The sequence below is a fragment of the Triticum urartu genome, unplaced genomic scaffold (assembly GCF_056163025.1).
Source record: "Triticum urartu cultivar PI428250 unplaced genomic scaffold, HENAU_Tu73 scaffold2, whole genome shotgun sequence".
In the NCBI taxonomy this organism is placed as follows: domain Eukaryota; kingdom Viridiplantae; phylum Streptophyta; class Magnoliopsida; order Poales; family Poaceae; genus Triticum; species Triticum urartu.
In genome coordinates, this window is record NW_028260368.1 from 15,604,868 (window position 1) to 15,627,784 (window position 22,917).

General features: G+C 35.7%; 1 long non-coding RNA gene and 2 other non-coding genes across 3 annotated transcripts in view; all 3 read left to right on the top strand.

Annotated features, from left to right (window-relative positions):
• The window catches only part of LOC147953670 (uncharacterized), a 93,502-nt gene that overhangs the window by 12,115 nt on the left and 58,470 nt on the right, over nt 1–22,917 (top strand). The window lies entirely within an intron of this gene.
• Nucleotides 16,140–16,213, top strand: TRNAP-UGG (transfer RNA proline (anticodon UGG)). The gene has a single exon. It is a non-coding gene; the product is annotated as a tRNA-Pro (tRNA).
• TRNAW-CCA (transfer RNA tryptophan (anticodon CCA)) lies at nt 16,353–16,426 on the top strand. The gene has a single exon. It is a non-coding gene; the product is annotated as a tRNA-Trp (tRNA).

Here is a 22,917-nt window from a genome sequence, read left to right on the forward strand (position 1 = left end):
AGTGGGCTAAGAAACTCGCAAGGAAAGTTCCAACCGATCGTCTACTTAAGTTCGAGAGAGTTTTCAAAGCACAAAAACGTATCCCTATGTCTGTTTTCAAAGCACAAAGAGTTCTTGACGAGATTCGCTGGCGTTACTACGAGGAAACTGTTATGATACTGAACCTCATGCCCTATCGAGCATCTTATCCCATCTTAAAGTTGGTTTATTCGGCAGCCGCAAATGCTACTCATTATAGGGATTTCGACAAAGCGAATTTATTTATTACTAAAGCCGAAGTCAGTAGGAGTACTATTATGAAGAAATTCAGACCTCGAGCTCGAGGACGTAGTTTCCCCATAAAAAAAAGCATGTGTCATATAACAATTGTACTAAATATAGTAAAGAAATCTAAATAACCTTTAGATCCATCTAAGATTTCGATTCCCAGTAAAAAAAATATAGAATAGAAAAATATGGGACAAAAAATAAATCCACTCGGTTTCAGACTTGGTACAACCCAAAAACACCATTCCTTTTGGTTCGCACAACCAAAAAATTATTCTGAAGGTCTACAGGAAGATAAAAAAATAAGGGATTGTATCAAGAACTATATACAAAAGAATAGGAAAAAGGGCTCGAATAGAAAAATAGAATCAGACTCAAGTTCCGAAGTAATTACACATAATAGAAAAATGGACTCAGGTTCAAGTTCCGAAGTAATTACACATATAGAAATCCAAAAAGAAATCGATACGATCCACGTCATAATCCATATTGGATTCCCAAATTTATTAAAGAAAAAAGGAGCAATCGAAGAATTAGAGAAAGATCTACAAAAGGAAATTAACTCTGTAAACCAGAGATTTAATATTTCTATCGAAAAAGTTAAAGAACCTTATAGACAGCCTAACATTCTTGCAGAATATATAGCTTTCCAATTAAAAAATAGAGTTTCATTCCGAAAGGCAATGAAAAAAGCCATTGAATTAACTAAAAAAGCAGATATAAGGGGAGTAAAAGTAAAAATTGCGGGTCGTCTCGGAGGAAAAGAAATTGCACGCGCCGAATCTATTAAAAAGGGTAGACTTCCCCTCCAAACAATTCGCGCTAAAATTGATTATTGCTGCTATCCAATTCGGACTATCTATGGAGTATTAGGTGTAAAAATTTGGATATTCGTAGACGAAGAATAAGTAATCTTGTCTTCGGATTCTGTCCATTGATAGAATAAAAAATGACAAGAGACTTTTTTCCTGAAATCCCTGCAAAAGAAGAAATTATACCTCTTTCTATAAGATTTAATGAAAATTGATAAATCATTTAATATAATTGCTATGCTTAGTGTGTGACTCGTTATTTTTTTCTTTTTTTTAAGAAAAAAACTTAGTAATTATAGAAAATTAACTAATAACCAACCTATTGCTTCGTATTGTCGAGATCCTAACTAAGAAACAGTCACTATATGAATAAATACCTCTATCATAACATAAATGAGTAGATGTGTCATATAGTTGTAGCAACTGCAATTTTTTCTCTAAAAAAGAAAAGGGATTCTAGGTTGTGAAGCAAAACTAAAGGGATGTGGATAAAGGGAGGGATGATAGAAAGAAGGAAGAGGAAATAAATAAGATATAGGATTCCACTATGTATGGTCTATGAATTACATCATAAAAGGCAATGTGATAAAGCATCAATATAATAAAAATAATAGAGAATTAAAAATTGTAACTTGAAACAAGAACTACAAATTTAAAGCAATAATAAAGAGCCGCCCGGGTTAATAAAACTGAGAAAATTAACTCGGAAAGAAATTTTTTGGAAGCTCCGTTGCGGGATTCAGACCTAACCATTCAAGGAGAAGCAGTGGGAACGACAGAACCTATGATTCCATAGGATTTTATTGAAAAGAATCCTAACACTTCATTGGGTGGGATGGCGGAACAAACCAAAAAAATTGTCTTATTTGGTAAGTTTATAAATTAACAAATAAGACAGGAAAGAGTAAATATTCGCCCGCGAAATTCTTATTGAATTAGAATACTTTACCGCGATTCAATAAGAGTAAAAATAAGGATTTTTTTAAGAAGGATTACATTATCTATAAATATAGAATTTAGATAAATATACACACACATCTGGATATATTCTAGATCTTCTTTTTTGACTATATATTATATTTTTCTGTTTTAACAAATTCAATATAAAAAAAACCGAACTTTTTCTATTATCTATTAATGTGTATCTATCCGTACCGTAATATTTTGGAATATTATGAATTAGAGAAATTTACATGCTTTCTGATTCCATTCGCGAGGAGCTGGATGAGAAGAAACTCTCATGTCCAGTTTTGCAGTAGAGATGGAACTAAGAAAGAGAACCATCGACTATAACCCCAAAAGAACCAGATTTCGCAAACAACATAGAGGAAGAATGAAAGGAAAATCCTGCCGAGGCAATCGTATTTGTTTTGGTAGATATGCTCTTCAAGCACTTGAACCCGCTTGGATCACGGCGAGACAGATAGAAGCAGGACGAAGAGCAATAACACGATATGCACGTCGTGGTGGAAAAATATGGGTACGTATATTTCCCGACAAACCGGTTACACTAAGACCCACGGAAACACGTATGGGCTCGGGAAAGGGGTCCCCGAATATTGGGTATCCGTTGTTAAACCTGGTCGTATACTTTATGAAATGGGGGGAGTATCTGAAACTGTAGCTAGAGCAGCTATCTCCATAGCTGCCAGTAAAATGCCCATACGAAGTCAATTTATTCGATTAGAGATATAGAACCCTAAAAGGGGTATGGAAGATAAAAAAAAATGCTCGGTTTTTCTTTCTGGAAAGACAATATTTCTTTCATCCTTTTGCATTGAAATAACAAATTGAAATCAAAATAATATGATTCAACCTCAGACCCTTTTAAATGTAGCAGATAATAGTGGAGCTCGAAAATTGATGTGTATTCGAGTCATAGGAGCTGCTGGTAATCAGCGATATGCTCGTATTGGTGATGTTATTGTTGCTGTAATCAAAGACGCATTGCCCCAAATGCCTCTAGAAAGATCCGAAGTAATTCGAGCTGTAATTGTACGTACATGTAAAGAGTTCAAATGCGAAGACGGTATAATAATCCGCTATGATGACAATGCTGCGGTTATAATTGATCAAAAAGGCAATCCAAAAGGAACTCGAGTTTTTGGCGCGATTGCCGAGGAATTGAGAGAATTGAATTTTACCAAAATAGTTTCATTAGCTCCTGAAGTATTATAAATACTAGTAGGCGAAATTGAGACCAAAGAATTAATTTAGTAGATTGTGTTTTACGTATATGTTTTAAAATCCAAAATGAAAAAAAAAAAAAGAAAACATGTTGATTATAGAAAAATTAGGAGGAACCTAGAATTAGAGTCTTATGGGCAAGGACACTATTGCTGATTTACTAACCTCTATAAGAAATGCGGACATGAATAAAAAAGGAACAGTTCGAGTAGTATCTACAAATATTACCGAAAACATTGTTAAAATACTTCTACGAGAGGGTTTTATTGAAAGTGTTCGGAAACATCAGGAACGTAACAGATATTTCTTGGTTTCAACTTTGCGACATCAAAAGAGAAAGACTATAAAAGGAATATATAGAACAAGAACCTTTTTAAAGCGTATCAGCCGACCCGGCTTACGAATTTATACCAACTATCAAGGAATTCCTAAAGTTTTGGGTGGAATGGGAATTGCTATTCTTTCTACTTCTCGAGGAATAATGACAGATCGAGAAGCTCGACTAAACAGAATTGGGGGAGAAGTCTTATGTTATATATGGTAATCGCCCCGCCTATAGTGCTCGAATTCTATCTCGCCCTTCCTATTTTTAAAATAAAAATAGAAAAATAGGAGAAAAAAAATATGACAGAAAAAAAAAATAGGAGAGAAAAAAAAAACCCGAGAGAAGCAAAAGTAACTTTCGAAGGTTTAGTTACGGAAGCCCTACCCAATGGAATGTTCCGCGTTCGGCTAGAGAATGACACCATCATCCTAGGCTATATTTCAGGAAAGATACGGTCTAGTTCTATACGAATACTGATGGGGGATAGGGTCAAAATTGAAGTAAGTCGTTATGATTCAAGCAAGGGACGTATAATTTATAGACTTCCCCATAAGGATTCGAAGCGTATCGAAGACTCGAAGGATAGCGAAGATTTGAAGGATAGCGAAGATTTGAAGGATACCAAAGATTCAAAGGATTAGGTTTTTCTTTTTTTTTCTAGGGTAATAAATTCTAAGTTCTAAAATTCAAGCGAAGAGACTTATTTTTTCCAAAAGATTAGATTCATAGTTTAAAAAAGGATACGGAAATATGAAAATAAGAGCTTCCGTTCGTAAAATTTGTACAAAATGTCGACTGATTCGTAGGCGTGGACGAATTAGAGTCATTTGCTCTAATCCGAAGCATAAACAAAGACAGGGGTAATCTTTCGAAAAAGAACTTTACTTTCTAAAAAGTAAAAAAAAGTACCCGCGGAAATGTTCCAATTCCAAATAAAATAATTTCATTTAAAATAATTAAAGTAAAGGGTTTATTTTACCCTGAAACGGATATCTTTGTATCTTTTTTCTTTTTTTTATTTCTAACTCATATTTATGAGATAATAAAATATGGCAAAAGCTATACCAAAAATTGGTTCACGTAAGAAAGTGCGTATTGGTTTACGTAGGAATGCACGTTTTAGTTTACGGAAGAGTGCACGTAGAATAACAAAAGGGGTTATTCATGTTCAAGCTAGTTTCAACAATACCATTATAACTGTTACAGACCCACAAGGTCGGGTGGTTTTTTGGTCCTCGGCCGGTACTTGTGGATTCAAAAGCTCAAGAAAAGCATCACCCTATGCTGGTCAAAGAACAGCAGTAGATGCTATTCGTACAGTAGGTTTGCAACGAGCAGAAGTTATGGTAAAGGGCGCTGGTAGTGGAAGAGATGCCGCATTACGAGCCATTGCTAAAAGTGGTGTGCGATTAAGTTGTATACGCGATGTAACACCTATGCCGCATAATGGATGTCGACCGCCTAAAAAAAGACGTCTGTAAAAGAATTAACCCGCTTTCAACTTTCATTTCAAGAGAAATAAACGATTCAATGATAAAATAATAATACTAGTCTATTATGGTTCGAGAGGAGGTAGCAGGATCCACTCAAACACTACAGTGGAAGTGTGTTGAATCAAGAGTAGATAGTAAGCGCCTTTATTATGGTCGTTTCATTCTGTCCCCGCTTAGAAAAGGTCAAGCGGACACCGTCGGTATTGCCTTGCGAAGAGCTTTACTTGGAGAAATAGAAGGAACATGTATCACACGTGCAAAATTTGGGAGCGTGCCGCACGAGTATTCTACAATAGCAGGTATTGAAGAATCCGTACAAGAAATTTTACTAAATTTGAAAGAAATTGTATTGAGAAGTAATCTCTATGGAGTTAGAGACGCATCCATTTGCGTCAAAGGTCCTAGATACATAACTGCTCAAGATATCATCTTACCGCCTTCCGTAGAAATCGTTGATACGGCACAACCTATAGCTAACTTGACAGAGCCCATTGATTTCTGTATTGATTTACAGATCAAGAGAGATCGTGGATATCAGACAGAACTCAGAAAGAACTATCAAGATGGAAGTTATCCTATAGATGCTGTATCCATGCCTGTTCGAAATGTGAATTATAGTATTTTTTCTTGTGGGAATGGAAATGAAAAACACGAGATACTTTTTCTAGAAATATGGACTAATGGAAGTTTAACCCCTAAGGAAGCACTTTATGAGGCTTCTCGTAATTTGATTGATTTATTTCTTCCTTTTCTACACGCGGAGGAAGAGGGCGCTAGTTTCGAAGAAAATAAAAACAGGTTTACTCCACCCCTTTTTACTTTTCAAAAAAGATTAACTAATCTAAAGAAAAACAAAAAAGGAATTCCATTGAATTGTATTTTTATTGATCAATTAGAATTGACTTCTAGAACGTATAATTGTCTAAAAAGGGCCAATATACATACACTATTGGACCTTTTGAGTAAGACTGAAGAAGATCTTCTGAGAATTGACAGTTTTCGTATGGAAGATAGAAAACATATATGGGACACTCTAGAGAAGCATCTCCCAATTGATTTACTTAAGAATAAACTCTCGTTTTAAATCCATTGCAATTTTTTTTCTTCTTCTTTTTCGAGTTAGAATAAAAAGAAAACAATTTAGCATCTTTGGTACAATCTATATTTTCGCGAAATGGATCATAATAAAATGGATTTTAGGTATCTAGGGAAGATTCACTTGGAAGTAACTATTTCCTAGATACCTATGGTACTTCACGGTTGAATGAATCAAAAAATATCTAAAAAAGACCTAAAGTTAATGATTTATCAATGGGTAATGTTGCTCCAATACCTAACCAAAGAGCTACTACAGTACCGATTAAAAAAACGGTCGTAGCTACTGGGCGGCGAAATGGATTTTGGAATTTATTGACATTCTCTAGAAAAGGTACTGTCAATAAGCCTGTTGGCACAGAAACCATTAAAAGAACGCCCAATAACTTATTGGGTACCGTACGGAGTATTTGAAACACGGGAAAGAAGTACCACTCGGGTAATATTTCCAGAGGAGTTGCAAACGGATCTGCCGGTTCACCAATCATTGATGGCTCGAGAACCGCTAAACCTACATTACATGCAATAGTACCTAGAATTACTACTGGAAAAATATATAAAAGATCGTTGGGCCATGCGGGTTCCCCGTAATAATTATGTCCCATCCCTTTAGCTAATTTAGCTCTTAATACAGGATCATTTAAGTCTGGTTTCTTTGTTATTGGGATAGGTGAACTCTTTAGGATCCATCCCCCAAAGGAACCGGACATGAGAATTTATCATCATCCGGCTCGAGCAAGAGTGAAAGAAATAAGACCGCGGAAGATCCTTAATAGAATTAAGGTTTATAATGACTCAATGACTCTAGGCAAGAAAAGCTTTATCAGATTCTCTTTTCCGAAGTTGCACCTACAACTACTCATTGAAAATAATCCTATTCTTATGGGTAAATGCTCAATATCCAAGTGGGCTTACAAATTTGATCATGATCAATTGCTTTGTGGATTGTCTCATGTCTCTTGATTAGTTGGTATTTATCCCCTCAATATCGCAAGTTTCTTACCTCCAAACAAAATATTTACTTGTTACTAATAAAAAATCAAAAAGTTTAGCCTACATTCTTCCTTAGATCCCTTCTTTTACTCCGATAGTATTGCGGATCACAATCGATGCAAAGAAAATGAATGCATTTCCATACTATAATAAAAAGGTAAGTGTAATAAATAGAGAACTGGATCATGTCACATGACTTATTCCATTTCTACTCTATGGGATCTTACGGAGCCTGTTCATGGATGACATGGTTGCGGTATGATCATAGAAGATATTCTCCTCAAGTGAACCAGCCTATCCTTCCTAGGTAGGGGACTTACATGTTGATTGGATGCGGAGACACCTTTGGTTGTGAATTCTAATGTGGCAGATCCAATTCTTTATCTGCATGGCCAAATCAATAATTCAAGTCACACACTCCCATAATCCGCCTTTTTTCTTTCGTAAAATTAACTTCAACTATTTGTATTGTATAAAAATACTTTGGAGTTGAAGAGAAGTATCCAAATGACATGTGTTATTTTACAATAACCCATGCTTGTAGCAATGAAATACCAAAACCTACCCGATATGATATATGATAATTATAATTCTCTATGATATGCCTTCCCTATAAAGGACCCGAAATACCTTGCTTACGTATCATTGGAAAGTGCATTAACATAAATACGGCAGTAAGCAGAGGCAGTACAAAGGTATGTAAACTATAAAAACGAGTCAAAGTGGATTGGCCCACACTAGCACTTCCGCGTAATAACTCCACTAAAGGCGATCCTATTACCGGAATGGCGTCAGGTACACCTGTCACAATTTTGACTGCCCAATAGCCAATTTGATCCCAAGGCAAAGAATAACCAGTTACACCAAATGATGCAGTCAAAACAGCCAAAACCACACCTGTGACCCAAGTTAATTCGCGGGGTTTTTTAAATCCCCCTGTGAGATACACACGAAATACATGCAGGATCATCATTAAAACCATCATACTTGCTGACCATCGATGAACTGATCGGATTAACCAACCAAAGTTGGCCTCGGTCATTATGTATTGAACCGAGGAAAAAGCCTCTGTAACGGTTGGTCGGTAGTAAAAAGTCATAGCAAAACCGGTAGCGACTTGTACTAGAAAACAAGTAAGTGTAATTCCCCCTAAACAATAAAATATGTTGACATGGGGAGGAACATATTTACTAGTTATATCATCTGCAATTGCCTGAATCTCAAGACGTTCCTCAAACCAATCATATACTTTATTGAGATAGGTAACTAACCCGAGTCCCCCTCTAAGAGCCGTATATGAAAATTTCATCTCGTACGGCTCAAGCAGAAACACAAAAATTTTCAACGAATATTAGAAAAAAGGTTCAAAACTTCATCAGCCACTGAATTGGGTCGATTTGCCTTGAAGATATCAAATAAGAAAAATCCGGAATATCTTCTTTGTGATGATAATGCCAAAAAATCTCAAGTTGGCGCGTCTTTCTTTCTTCCTTTCCCTTATGTTGGTCATTAGAGGCTTCTTGACTTTTCTCTTCCCTATAAAGGATTTGTTTTTTTATGCGTAATATAGAAATTATCTTGTTGAGATCCTATGAATCAGTTCAATTAAAACCTTAGATTCATACTAGAGCCACGATGATTTAGTCTCAAGCTAAACAAAAGGCAAGGGTTCTTCGAATAAGAACCGCTTGATAATCATTTATTGAATCAGTGTAATGACTCGACAAAATCGAGAGAAAAAAAGTTGTCTTTTGGGCAAACAAAATTGGAAGGAAGAAAATTTCTTTTTTATTTTTATTTAAGAACTACTTGAATTTTTCAGTCTGGTTGCGAGGTCTTAATAGTGAGTATGAATCATAGTTCCATTTTTTTTTGATCCACTCTATCTATTTCGTGTTCCAGATACTAGAATAAATAATATCTGACGAATTAGAATCATCTTGATAGAGATAACAGGCCCTTTCTATGTATTATCAATAGGATCAATTCTAACAAGTCACACACTCATATTCCAGAGATACCGAAACAAAAAAATTCCGCGGTCGAACTACCATAATATCTAGAAATGTAGATCTTAAACTAGAAAGGCTTTTTTGGATGGAAAAACTCTGACTTCCTAGTTTTAGTTAGTAGAAACCTAATTGGTTAAAATTCCGTCCAGTAAAACGGAAGAATTATAAATTTCTAAAATGATAGATAGGAATATAGCGAATAAAGCCATTGCGATCCCCATAAAAGGAGTAGTCCCCCAACCCGGGGCGACTTTCCCATATTCCGAATTCAAGGGTTTCAGTAAACTACCTGCACCAGTTCGTTTTGGCCTAGGTTTAGAACTATCTTCAACGGTTTGTGTAGCCATAAATTCTATTTAATCATTGGTGTTGACTTTGTATACTATTCCGTTGTAGTTGTAAATACACGATCTTTTCGTAGATCCATTGTAATCTTGAAATTCTATAAAAATGGAAACAGCAACTTTAGTCGCCATCTCCATATCTGGTTTACTTGTAAGCTTTACTGGGTATGCCTTATATACCGCGTTTGGGCAACCCTCTCAACAATTAAGAGATCCATTCGAAGAACACGGAGACTAATTTAAGTAAGAAGTCTCCCAGATAGGGGGACTTCTTACTTAAATGAAATTATTTTATTCTTTTAGTTGGAGTTGGTGGAACCTTAGGTGGTTCTCGGAAGAAGATAGCGAAAAAAATTATCCCTAAAGTCGAAACTAAAAGGAACGTATAAACCAATGCTTCCATAGATTCGATCCTGGTTTATTTACAATTATAACTTCCACACCTATTCATTTGTCATTTGGGATAATTTCCCATATAAAGAAAGAAAAAGAGTCAAAGAAAGGATGGGAGATGTTTCCCATGTCAAATCAAAAAAGAGAGGTGAAAGATACTATAACAATGTGTATCAAACTGCCTGTTTCCTTGTAGTTGGATCTCCCACTTTTTGGAATGTTCCAAATTCCACTTGAGCATCCAAATCTGGATCAATACCAGCAAAAACATCTCGGAACAATGTTCTAGCGCCATGCCAAATGTGTCCGAAAAAGAAGAGCAAAGCAAAGGTAGCATGACCAAAAGTGAACCAACCCCTTGGACTGCTGCGAAAAACACCATCAGATTTCAAAGTAGCCCGGTCTAATTCAAAAATTTCCCCTAATTGAGAACGCCTCGCATATTTTTTTACAGTAGCAGGATCAGAATAACTTACTCCATTAAGTTCGCCACCATAGAACTCCACCGTTACACCTACTTGTTCAACACTATATTTGGATTCTGCTCTTCTAAAAGGAACGTCTGCTCTAACAATTCCCTCCTCATCTACCAAAACAACCGGAAATGTTTCAAAAAAAGTAGGCATACGGCGTACAAAAAGCTCACGTCCTTCTTTATCTCTAAAGACGGGATGTCCTAACCATCCAACAGCTATTCCATCCCCATTGTCCATTGAGCCTGCTCTGAATAATCCCCCTTTTGCCGGATTATTACCAATATAATCATAAAAGGCTAATTTTTCGGGAATTTTAGACCAAGCTTCTGATAAACTAAGATTTTCGGCTAAACCATTGCTAACTCTTCGATATATTTCTTGCTGAAAGTATCCCTGATCCCACTGATAACGAGTAGGCCCAAATAATTCGATTGGGGTCGTTGCTGACCCATACCACATAGTTCCAGCAACTACGAAAGCTGCAAAAAAAACAGCAGCGATACTACTGGAAAGTACAGTTTCAATATTGCCCATACGTAATCCTTTATATAGACGTTGAGGCGGACGGACACTAAGATGGAATAAGCCCGCTAATATACCCAATGTACCCGCAGCAATATGATGAGAAGCTATTCCCCCCGGAACAAAAGGATCAAAACCTTCTGCACCCCACGCTGGATTTACAGCTTGTACTTTTCCAGTTAGTCCATAAGGATCGGATACCCATATCCCAGGACCATACAAACCCGTTACATGAAATGCCCCAAAGCCAAAGCAAGCCACCCCTGCAAGAAATAAATGAATTCCAAAGATCTTGGGCAAATCCAAAGAGGGTTTTCCCGTCCGCTCATCAGAGAATATTTCTAGGTCCCAATATACCCAATGCCAGATCGCTGCCAAGAAACACAAGCCAGAAAACACAATATGCGTACCTGCCACACCTTCATAACTCCAAATACCCGGATTTGTTACAGTTCCTCCTGAAATACTCCAACCACCCCACGAATCCGTTATTCCTAAACGAGTCATGAAGGGAATTACGAACATACCTTGTCTCCACATTGGATCCAGAACAGGATCAGAGGGATCAAAAACTGCTAATTCGTATAAAGCCATTGAGCCAGCCCAACCAGAAACTAGAGCTGTGTGCATTATATGCACCGCAAGCAATCGACCCGGATCATTCAATACGACAGTATGAACACGATACCAAGGCAAACCCATGGAAATACCCCTTTAGCAAAGAAAAATAGACACGATGTCGCTTTATTTTATCGCATTGAAAAAGACTATCCATATCCTATGTACCTAACCCTTCTAGGGGATTCTGTGTCAGAAAGCGCGAATATTTATTTCATTCCATTAAAAATAAGAAGCCAATTCTGTTCATAAGAAGAAAGAGAAGCAGATCTATTCTATACTCGATAAGTGCCAATATGCAATGGGTAACTTGGCCAATTTGGAAAAAACGAAGAATAGATCGCTACCCCTCTTTGTTTAGCATTCAAATCACCCATTCCCTTTTCTTTATTCAATCTGTCTTACATTCCTTATATGTATAACCTTTCAATCTACGTATTAATAGAATCTATAATATTCATATAGAATAAGAATAAAAATTAAGACAATAAACTGCGGATTCTTTCTTTCTGTTCCATTCTTACGTTTCCATATTAAAGTGTGGTTTTCTTACTTAAATTTAATAATATTAATCTAATATGCCCATTGGTGTTCCAAAAGTACCTTACCGGATTCCTGGAGATGAAGAAGCGACTTGGGTTGACTTATACAATGTTATGTATCGAGAAAGGACACTTTTTTTAGGTCAAGAGATTCGTTGCGAGATCACGAATCATATTACAGGTCTCATGGTATATCTGAGTATAGAAGATGGAATTAGTGATATTTTTTTGTTTATAAACTCCCCAGGCGGGTGGCTAATCTCAGGAATGGCTATTTTTGATACGATGCAAACGGTGACACCAGATATATATACAATATGCCTCGGAATAGCCGCCTCCATGGCGTCCTTCATTCTGCTTGGAGGAGAACCCACCAAGCGTATAGCATTCCCTCACGCGAGGATTATGCTTCACCAACCTGCTAGTGCTTATTATCGGGCAAGGACACCAGAATTTTTACTAGAAGTAGAAGAGTTACACAAAGTTCGCGAAATGATCACAAGGGTTTATGCAGTAAGAACAGGCAAGCCTTTTTGGGTTGTATCCGAAGACATGGAAAGGGATGTTTTTATGTCAGCAGACGAAGCCAAAGCTTATGGACTTGTCGATATTGTAGGGGATGAAATGATTGACAAGCACTGCGATACTGATCCAGTGTGGTTTCCAGAAATGTTTAAGGATTGGTAGTGTCCGGATTTCTTGTAAAGTTATTTCACAGCTAAATTCGTGTTTTCCTCGATTTAATAGAAAATAGAAAGACTTCATGATGAGCAATCATCAGGTTAAGATGGATCTAAACCAATCCATTTTTTTCTATATACATACAACATGCCGACGGTTAAACAACTTATTAGAAACGCAAGACAGCCAATACGAAATGCTCGAAAAACGGCCGCGCTTAAAGGATGCCCTCAGCGTCGAGGAACATGTGCTAGGGTGTATGTGCGACTCGTTCAGATCATGACTTCAAACAAATATAAAAAAAATTGAAGTATCCATGATTAGTACCAATGAATAGGATATAGCTTCTCTATCCTAGATTTCTATGGTATATGGAATTTATGGTTTCCTTTGGTGCAAATCCAATTATCTAAATTGGAAATAAGAAGCAATTCTCCCATTGGTAGCAAATGGTTATCCATTAAGCGGAGGAAATAGTAATAAAAAGAAAAAGGCTTATGCTCCTTTATCTTAAAAGAACGGACTAACAGGGTCAGCTACTTAGCCAACTTTCATAATTAAATACCGTCACTGTATGGATAACTCTTATTGTGAAAAGAGCTATTTACTCTATAATGGATAGGTAGAGCCAAAGAATGTGGACTATACAAGTTCGCAATACCTTTTGATGAAAGAAAGGGCTCCGGTGTATAGAGAGGGCCTCACCGTTTAAAAGGGAACCATAGAAACGATGGAACCCACTATTTTTTTTAGTATTATTAGAATGAATTTGTTATTTCGTATAGAAATAACTGAACGGAGTGGAATAAAAAATCGTGGTTGGGAAGGTTACTATAGCAAAAGCCATTGGAATTAATATTTTATATATCGGAATAATTAGTTTTGTTATTAATGAGAAAAAGGGTGGCTAAAAGAAGAGAAATCATTAGTTATTCATTAAGGTTAATTTGATTCAATGACCAGAGTTCCGCGAGGATATATAGCCCGGAGACGACGAACAAAAATGCGTTCATTTGCCTCAAACTTTAGAGGGGCTCATTTAAGACTTAATCGAATGATTACCCAACAGGTAAAAAGAGCTTTTGTTTCCTCTCATCGAGATAGAGGTAGGCAAAAGAGGGATTTTCGTCGTTTGTGGATCACTCGGATAAACGCAGCAACGCGGGTATATAAAGTATTCGATAGTTATAGTAAATTAATACACAACCTGTACAAGAAGAAATTGATTCTTAATCGTAAAATGCTTGCACAAGTAGCTGTATCAAATCCAAATAATCTTTACACGATTTCCAATAAAATAAAGATCATCAATTAAAGGTATAAATAAAGTAATATACTGGAATAATAAAAGATGAATTCCCGGAGAGGGAACTCCGGGAAGATACAATAAATTAAGATTAAGTGGTAGGAATCAACGAGCTGGATTACTTTCTTTATAATATATATAGGTCTGGCCCTTTCGAATTCGAATAAAACATCAACAATCGGAACTTAAGTTCCGGTTGTTGTTTCTTAAATTTTGGTTGTTGTTTCTTAAGTTTCGATTGGAATTGTACTTTTGCGTTAATTGAGGAATATGTCTATTTTTTCTGGGTCTAGAACCTGTAATTATTGAAATTGACTGGGCTTGAAATTGCTTTTCGTTCTCATAGTTACGAAACGGTAAGAAAGATAAAATACGAGCCTGTTTTATAGCAAGAGTAATTAATCGTTGTTGTTTCAAGGTTAATCTATTTATTCGTCTCGATAATATTTTTCCTTGTTCACTAATAAATCTATTAATTAAACTCATGTTTCTATAATCAATTCGATCTCCCGGGCCAATCCGGGGACGCCTACGAAAAGGTTGTTTAGATTTACGAAAAGGTTGCTTGAATTTACGAAAAGTTTGCTTGGATTTACGAAAGGGTTGCTTGGATTTATTAAAAGTTTGCTTGGATTTACTAAAGGGTTGCTTAGATTTAAGAAAAGGTTGTTTAGATGTATACATGATTTATTCCTTATTTAAAATTTGAAAATTTGAAAATTCACTTCTTTATTTTATTAATTTAGGATCCAGAAGAAGTAGTTTTTCTTTGATCCATATCTTATTTGATTCATATTATAGTATATGAATACCCTCTATACATATGAAATAATATCTACCGGAAATCAGATGAGTTGATTTGTATTTTGTATTCTATACTATGTTTTCTTTATATATTAAATATGAAGTTCTTACTCTTTCTGTTGTTTGGAAAGATCAAACACACGATGTTCCTATTTCTTTATTTCGTGATGAGTCGTATGCTTGCGACAATAACGACAAAATTTTTTGAATTCTAATTGTCCGGGTGTATTGTGGCGATTCTTTTGAGTACTATATCTAGAAATCCCCGTCGATTCCTCATTGGCACCTTTTCGAACACAACTGATGCATTCCAAAATAACTCTGATTCTAACATCTTTTCCCTTGGCCATGAACCTCCTTTTCTTTTTGGATTGACTTAACTTAATTCTTCTACTTATTCTTTTATTCTTCTATTTTGAATCCGAAGAAGAAGAATAAAATTCATTAGAATAATTTTTTTTTATTCTTTAATTAAGTAATAAAAAATAGAGAAATAATTAAAGAATACAATCCTTGTCGAATTAGCAAAGATTTTGGTTCGAAATCCTTTCATTTAATTAGCCAGCCCCGCCTTTTCTATGCTCTGATTTCTGAGGCCTTATTTAGCTTGGGTACCCCTTTAAATTGAATTTCTATTTTCAAAAATGGGGTTTACCAAATTTTTAATGACTCTGAGGTTCAACCCAATCCATCTTTTCTTTCTTTTTCCTTCCGATACTAAAAAAAGATTGAAAAGGATCAAATTTTGTCATATCACGAAGAAATCTATCCCTCCCATAGCAATAACTAGAATTAAAAAAAAGGGAATGACAAAGCATCTGGGAATAAACGATTAATTTCTATCAATAAACCTGCTAAAGCACCAAACCATAGAGTACTTAGCACGGGTGCTACAGAGAGATATGTTTTTATATCCCGCATTGAAAATCCTCCTTCCTTGTTGGAATACATATATGATCATAAACTCTTGCCCAAGATTGTTATGCTATATATAAAATGAACCATATCGACGAAATTTTCCTATCCCTAAAAAAGAAAAAGATGACCCCTTCTTCCTATATATTACCAAGGAAAAGTAATCCTTCTTTTATAGGCGAAATTATATTGGATTTTATATGTATATAATTCCTTAATTATATGAGACCAAAAAGAAGAAATGACACGAGGGTTCTATATATAGATAGAGAAAGAAAGAAGAAGAAAATTATGATGTGGAAAAGAAGACAGGAATTGTGTACAATGGCATTGTACAACAATTTAATTTGGAAAAGGGATGTAGCGCAGCTTGGTAGCGCGTTTGTTTTGGGTACAAAATGTCACAGGTTCAAATCCTGTCATCCCTACCTATTACTTCTTTCTTCTTTATAGGCAGTAGCGACGAGATCAATTAAAGTAAAGTGGGTATAACTTGAATTTGTGGAGACTATACGTACGTGAGATACATTAGGAATAGAAAAAGATTTTCTTTTTGAATGAATGAAAGCGCTCTTAGTTCAGTTCGGTAGAACGCGGGTCTCCAAAACCCGATGTCGTAGGTTCAAATCCTACAGAGCGTGATTCCATCTATTTTATGTCGAAGCAGAGTAAAATAACTTAACAAAATTGAATTGTAACTCCAATTTCAATTTGACCTCCTCTCTGGTCTGGAGGAGGTCAATCAAAAAAAAAAAATGACTCAATCAAAGATCCAACTGATCCCCACGCCTGTATTGCAAATACGCAGTCACGAATAATCCCGCTAAAGTAATAGGAATTAGGCCTAAGACGATTCCAAATAGAAAAACTTCAATCATTTCGATTTGTTCGAGGGGATAAAAAAAGAGGTACGATCTATCCCTAAATAGTACTCTAAATTATCCACGAATCTCAATGACCAAGAAAAGAATTCCTAATTAGTCTGGAAAAGAGTCGTAGAATGCCAGGAATCCCAAAGAAAGATTTTTCTTTTCTGAATTATAATTATTCAGTCAATTCAAATAAGGCGTATCTTGTTCAAGCCAATAAATAGAGCTGGGGTTATAGTTAAAGCAGCCAGTAGAAAACCAAAATAACTAGTTAAAGTAAGCATGAAAGAGTTAAATTCCATTTATTTTTTTTTACTACACTACATATGTTGGTAAAGCATTTACCTAAGTTATGGAAAATTCATAATTCATCAGTTATTTTAGATAATACTAAAAAACAAGATAGAGTAAGATACAGAAGTGTAAAAGAAAGTGGATTCATCAGATGATACATGAGTCCCTAATTCCGAATCAAGAGATTTGTTGTGGAATTTGTCAATTGAGTAAAGTAATAATATTAAGAACTAGATCATCTAACCCCATTGAATGAAAAAAAGAAATTCAATTTTCAGGGAAATTTTTGAATAAGAGATAAATAAACAATTGAATTTGAAAAAAAAAACTTCTTTCTATTTTGGATAATTTCTTTTTCAATAGGACCCTCTTTTTGGAGTGAACGATCGAATATTCCCCTATTCCTTCTTATTTTAACTGATTGTATTCCATATGGAATAAGAGGAGAACAAAAGCATTCCACGACCTGCCAAGGGGCTGTTAAAAAAAAAAAAAAAAGAAAGCTCTTCCTTGAATTTACTTTATTTTTATTCCTTTTTCGAACTCCAACCAAAGTAGATTCGAAGACGAGTCACTTCAATTATCCTTTTAAGTTCTATTCTATCTCTCTGTCTTTCCCTATTTCATCTCGTAAAGTTCCGCGCTCGCAGTTTGGTCAAGAAAGTTAGACCTAATCCAACAAACAATACAAGGATGAATTACGAATTATGAAAGGATAGATTTCACATATACTTGTCCTTGTATTGTGTCAGTATGAGAATATCCTTCCTAAATTATTTATCCAAACCTATTGATCATTAACTTAGATTTTCCCAAGATTTTGGCTGCTATTCCGAATTACTCTATTATTCCGAAGCCAATGAAAAGTAAGTAGAACCTACAAAAATGGGGTTTTCTATTGATGCCTTGAATAACATATAGCTTACCTATAGACAAAAAAAAAATAAAAAAGTAATTATGTTTCGGAACCAGGCAAAACCAGATTGCTGTGCCATAGGAAGGATAGCTATACTAATTCGGTATACTCAAAATACACCTTTGGTACAAAATTGACAATCTCACAAGGATGAAATATCAGTAATTTTCTATTTACTGGTCGATCCCATCTTTTACGGAATCAATTCCTTTTTTGAATGTACAAAAATTTTGGGAGTTCAGCATGTCTGGAAGCACGGGAGAACGTTCTTTTGCTGATATTATTACCAGTATTCGATACTGGGTTATTCATAGCATTACTATACCTTCCCTATTCATTGCGGGTTGGTTATTTGTCAGTACGGGTTTAGCTTATGACGTGTTTGGAAGTCCTAGGCCAAACGAGTATTTCACGGAAAGCCGACAAGGAATTCCGTTAATAACCGACCGTTTTGATTCTTTAGAACAACTCGATGAATTTAGTAGATCCTTTTAGGAGGCCCTCAATGACCATAGATCGAACCTATCCTATTTTTACAGTGCGATGGCTGGCTATTCACGGACTAGCTGTACCTACTGTTTTTTTCTTGGGATCAATATCAGCAATGCAGTTCATCCAACGATAAAACAAATTCCAACTATAGAACTATGACACAATCAAACCCGAATGAACAAAATGTTGAATTGAATCGTACCAGTCTATACTGGGGTTTATTACTCATTTTTGTACTTGCTGTTTTATTTTCCAATTACTTCTTCAATTGAGAGAAAGAAAGAGACTAATAAGAATTCTCTTATCCCATTTGGAAGGATACCATCCTTATAACTACCCATGACTGTTTTTGTCTCTAGCATGACCAATTGATAAAATGTGGAGGAAAGTAGGGGAAATGGCCGATACTACTGGAAGAATTCCTCTTTGGCTGATAGGTACTGTAGCTGGTATTGCTGTGATTGGTTTAGTAGGTGTTTTCTTTTATGGTTCATATTCTGGATTGGGTTCATCTCTATAGTAATCGGAGGGACCAGATTGTAAACATGAAAAAGTAGGAGCTTAGCGGGTCCTTACCCCCCTTTATCTGATTAGAGCGGAAAGGACCCGCGGAATTTTTATTTTACTCTTATAACGCGAATTGAATCTATTCGATTCACTCTTATGAAGCAACAAGAAAAAGAGATCACTCGAGGATCCAATATCTTATTCCACGAAGGAAGTATCCTGAAAATCCTTGATTTAGTTTCGAGTAATAAACTAATAAAACCTTAATCAAAACTATTCAACTAGCCTAAAAATAAAAAAACCTTCAATGGAAGAGTTTACTTTTTTTTTGCAAAATTTCTGTAAATTTGAAGTTGAACTTAATTAAACAAGCCAAGCAATTTGCTCACAATCACAAGAAATTTTTCCCCCGCCATATTTTCTTCCCCTCTGTTTGTCCACTACCTCGGCTAAACCTAAGCAAAAGAAAAAGAGGTCCAAGAGACAGACCCGAATAAAGAAGAAATAGTAATCTTTGACGAATTAGGAAGAAAAAGGATTCTTATTTTGATACAAGAAGAATCGGCACAAGAAAAAGGCTTTTTCTTGTGCCGAATAGACGATTAAGAAGACCTGCAATCCCTCCGAAAAAGAAGAAATTTTAATTTGATTGTTCTCGCCTTTGCCTTGGATTCTCTTCTTTTGCATGGGATATAAATAAGGAATTCCAGACATCTCATAAACAAAAAGCAGTCTAAACAAAAAAAGGATTTCCAAAATAGATCATAGATAATTCTAGCAATTGCCAATAAATCGAGGCTTTTTACCAACTTGATGGTAAGAAATCCCGGGACCTAGAAATTCATTTCGTACAATTGAACCTTTTCAAACTGTTTCTTTTTGAGAACCAAAAAAACTTGTGCCAAAATAACGGATGCGAAGAAGAACAAAAGGCCTTGGACACGTAATGGATCCTGAAGCACGATTTCTGCGTCCCCCTGACCAAAACCTCCCACATTAGGATTGCTTGTTAATGGTTGATCAAGCTTGATGGATTCCCCCTCTGAAACAAGAAGTTCTGGTCCGGGAGGTATAATATCAATCACTTGGCGTCCATCTGATGCATCAACTATGGATATTTCATACCCCCCCTTTTCTTTACGTAGTATTTTTCTTACTATACCTGTTGACGTAGCATTATAGACTGTATTGTTACTCTTGCTACCATCAGGATAGATCTGTCCTCTTCCTCGGTTTCCCCCTACATATATGGGATATTTTAAGAAATGAGCATCTTTCTTCGTAGCAGGATCAGGGGAAAGAATGGGAAAGACAATTTCACTATATTTCTTACCGGGAACAGGGCCTATCACAAGAATGTTTTTTTTATCGGGACGATAACTCTGAAAAGCAAGATTTCCTATCTTTTCTTTTAACTCAGGGGAAATACGATCGGGCGGCGCTAATTCGAATCCCTCGGGCAAAATAAGAACAGCACCTACATTCAACCCTCCCTTTTTTCCATTAGCAAGAACTTGTTTCAATTGCATATCATAAGGAATTCGAAGAACTGCTTCAAATACAGTATCGGGAAGCACAGCTTGGGGAACTTCAATATCGACGGGCTTGCTAGCTAAATGGCAATTGGCACATACAATTCGTCCAGTTGCTTCTCGTGGGTTTTCATAACCCTGCTGCGCAAAAATGGGATATGCATTTGAAATAGATGTCCGAGTTATTACGTATATCATGATCGATACAGAAATCGATCGAGTTATCTGTTCCTTTACCCAAGAAAAAGTATTTCTATTTTCCATGTCCAATCGCAGATCCCAGAATTTCTACAATAAATTAGATAGGTAGCTAAGCTAATCTAGTTCCCTATACACGAATCTGTTGTCATTCTACTGCAACAGTTGTACTGCAATGATGAATACCTTAAAGTAGGTATAAATAGAAAGAATTTTGCTAAAATGGAAAAGGGCTTTCTTTCTAAAAAAAGATGCTTGCTAATTTGATTAATATTAATATCGGGAGATCAAATGAATTTATGCTTCACTAATTGAATGATAAATGACTACAAGCGAAGGAGATAGACGATTTAAACAAAAAAAGACCCAAAATTTCAAACATGTATCTAGAATTACTGGAAAACTACAAACAAAAATAGTGAAAATAAGCTCGTTAGGAGCCCATCCAAAATCGTTGTAGACCCAACGAATTACTAGTTCCCAACCACGGGTGGAGTGAAATCCAACAAAAAAATCAGTAACTAAAAGAATAAAAAAAGCTTTTATTGAGTCATTTAAATTATAGAAGAATTCCTGAACCCAAGAATTCAAAATGACAAGTTCCTCTTTACCCAGAAAAAAAGAACCACTTAGAATAGCCAAACAGATTATATTTGTCGAGAAATGCAAAATGGTATGGAGATGATCCTCATTATTTATTTTGACCCATTGTATTATTTCCTTGTGTATTCCTGTAGGAGGTTTTTGTACATGTGTCTTTAGTTTCCCTTTTATCATCTCGTCCAAGAGAGAAAGTTCTTCTAATTCTATGAATCTTTCTAGAATCCTTTTCTCTTGAATATCAGTTAAGAGAGTTTCGGATTGCCTGGTATTCCACCAATTCTTAATCCAAAGTTCCAGACATTTGTTAAATGAGGAAGAGACCCCCCAAGGCAAAAGTACGATAAATACAAGATATAGTAAAGAAGGCAATGCTTTCTTTTTTTTCATTTTTGATCTGTAAATGGAGTTGTTAATGAATATGCTTCATTCGCTGACTCTATTCCATTCCCTGACTCTATATGATGATATTTCTATTTCATGATATTTCTATTTCTTTGAAGCAAAAACTCTATAGGTTTGATACCCTGTATCTATTCTTCTTTTTTGTATATTAGTTATTAGTGGAATTTCAGTGCATTGGGTTCTTTCTTAGATCTAGATGGAATGAAATAGTGAAATAGAATAAAAAAAAAGCCCTTTCGGATGAAAAAGGAAGAATAGTATGCGATATATCTAACTTGGATAAAAAAAAATTAAAAGCAAATTTCTCTTATCCTCGTTTGTTCCTTCCTTTAGATAAATACTTAAAAATCCCCTTACAATAACAAATCCAATTTAGAAGGGACTTCCTCCCTGTGTTGAGAAAACTTTTCTTCTTCCAATTCTTCTTTTCTTCATTCAACTCAGTTCAAAAAAGATACCTCAAAATACTTCAATTGGTACGCGCAAGAAATAGGCCAATTCGGCAGCTTTTTGTTCAATTTCTCGTGGAGTAAAAAATTTATCATCAGTACGAGTCAAGGGAATGATCCCCTGGCCCCGGATTTCCATATAAAGAATACGACGAGGATAAAGACCCTCTTTAACCTGAATTCTAATTGATTGGATATCCCGCATAAGGAATCGAAGGAAGACGCGACGTTTTATTCCAGGGAATCCCCAACGAAAAATGCACACTATTCCCTCTTTTCTATCGAATCGGTCATAACCACTACCTACATTCCACAAAATAGTACACCACAAGTAGGAGCTAATGAATAGGCCTGCGATTCCGTAGAAAGACATCACGACCCCCTGCGGAAAAAAAAGAATTTCTTGAGATGGAAGTATAGATATAATATTCTTACCAAGATAACTGGAAATCCCAACCGATAAGAATCCTAGTGAACCTAGAAAAAGAATACAGGCCCAGAAAAAATTACCCCTTTTTCGAGAACCTTTTAGAAGTTCTACCCATATGTGTTCTGATCGCCAATTCATATTAGATATACTAAATCCAGCAGCGGTCGATTGAAATTGAGAGAATAAGCTAAATAATTTTGACTTTACTTTTTTTGATTCTGAAATCGCCTTCAGCAACTAGTACTCCTGTGAAATAATAGGTTAGATACATTGACTTTCTATTCAAAAAATATTCGTTGATTCAATTAAAATAAATAAAATAAAACTCGCTATACCTGGCTCTGCATATTCATGCATTTATGCTCGTAGCCTATATCCGCATCCATAACCGTTTTTCATTTGTGTGTAGAAAGTGTGTGTAGAAAAAGCCACATACCCTA